Below are 1,924 nucleotides of genomic sequence, written 5' to 3' on the forward strand. Positions count from 1 at the left end.
GTTTATATGACTGTGCGGTGGGTGAGTGACAGGCGGGTAAGTGTGTGTGGCAGCACACAGCAGTGTGGAGAATCAGTTTCATCTGCTGTAGAGTCAGTCAGGGGCCAGTCTGTCGCAGGACACAGAGACACACGGAGAGACGCAAACACACATAACCACAAAGCATCAAACTACAATGTCCACTGTCACTTTATTTTCATTTTCTCTCCCGTCTTTTTTATCTTCACTTTCTATATTTTGTTGGATTCTCTTTCCAGCTGCCAGCAAGTCCTGAGACTGTGCTCATATTTTTATATACTAGGCAAGTCAGTGAAAGCAACATTTCTATTCACAATGACGGGACTACCTGGCCAAAACCCTCCCCTAACCCAGAGCAATTGTGGGCGCTGCTATGGGACTCCGATCACGGCTGGTTGTGATACAGTCTGGGGATCAAACCAGGTTTGTAGTGATGCCTCTACCACTGCGATTGAGACTGTTGCGCCACTCGGGAGGCATATCTCCTGCAGCCATTTTCTAAGGCAACTAGAGATTGTAGGGGACACGTGTGCAACACACATACTCCTTTCATAGCCTTGACATTATGGCTAGAAGGTGCTATTACGGTCACAGAGTATTGCGGTTGTTTGAGGTGCTGTGAATGAGAGAAGTCTTTTTGACTCAAGCTTTGAAGGTCGGTTTTGAAGAGGTGGTTGTGGGAAAGGAGTGTGTGCTGTGTGCGTGTGTGTGCAATTGTTGCGTGTTGTGTGCACATGTGGCCGTGTGTGGCGCGGTGCGTGTGTGCGTGTGTTGTGTGTGTGTGTGGTGTGTGTGGTGCGTGTGTGTGCGTGTGTGCGTGTGTGGTGTCGTGTGTGTGTGGTGTGTTGTGTGGCTGTGTGTGTGTGTGTGTGTGTGTGTGTGTGTGTGTGTTGTTGTTGGTGTGGTTGTGTGTGTGTGTGGTGCGTGCGCTGCGTGCGTGGCGTGCGTGCGTGCGTGCGTGCGTGCGTCGTGCGTGCGTGCGTGTGCCGTGTGTGGTGAGAGAAGTGTGTAAGGGGTGCGTGTGGGTGCGGGCCTCAGATGCTGCAGTGGGGCAATTTGTAGTGTTTGAAGTGGAGATGCAGGAAATCATGGATCTGACTGCTACAGACCCAGAGATCCTAGGACCATGACACAATAGACTCCAGTGGCTGTGGAGGAGACAAATACGATGAGAGGACCTCTCTCTGTCTCTGTCTCTGTCTCTCTCGCTGTCTCTCTCTCTGTCTCTGTCTCTGTCTCTATCTCTGTCTCTCTCTCTGTCTCTGTCGCTCATCTTCTCTTTTATTACTCTGTCTGTGTGGGAGAGAAAGAGAGATTTTTTTCTTTTCCATTTTCAGCCCCCCCCCTCTATCATTATAAACACAAAAATGCACGGAAGACGCACCCACACGCCGTAGGAGACTCATTGGGGGTCTGTTGATGTGAAGAGGCCGTGGGAAAGAGGATTAGATCAGTAATGGCATTCTCATTATACTGAGTATTCTCTCTTAGCATCTGATAAACAGTCAGGAGGTTCAGTTGGTGCTGCCGGGGCTATCTGGAGGAGGTTGTGTGCTGTCTCTTATACACATCTAGATGTGTATAAGAGACAGCACACACACACATCCACACTCTCAGCCTATGACACTGTATCTGTTTATCTGTGCCAGGGGAAATCTATGGCTACGATACCTCATGAGCGGAGCACTGAGTGTGTCTGTCAACATCACTCCTCCTAAAGAAAGAAGAAAAGAACATTTTTCTTTTAAATGTTTGAAAGAACATTTCACGGAGCTCATTGATTCCAAGCACATCGAAGGACAAACCAAATATCAATACAGATTCACTCGCAATAGCCACAGGTGTCAGTAAAAGGTAAAAGTATAACAGTGACCGTTCTGTAGAATGAAGTACAATGCTCAGTAAC

The sequence above is a fragment of the Salvelinus sp. IW2-2015 genome, unplaced genomic scaffold, assembly GCF_002910315.2.
Source record: "Salvelinus sp. IW2-2015 unplaced genomic scaffold, ASM291031v2 Un_scaffold1570, whole genome shotgun sequence".
Classification (NCBI taxonomy): Eukaryota; Metazoa; Chordata; class Actinopteri; order Salmoniformes; family Salmonidae; genus Salvelinus; species Salvelinus sp. IW2-2015.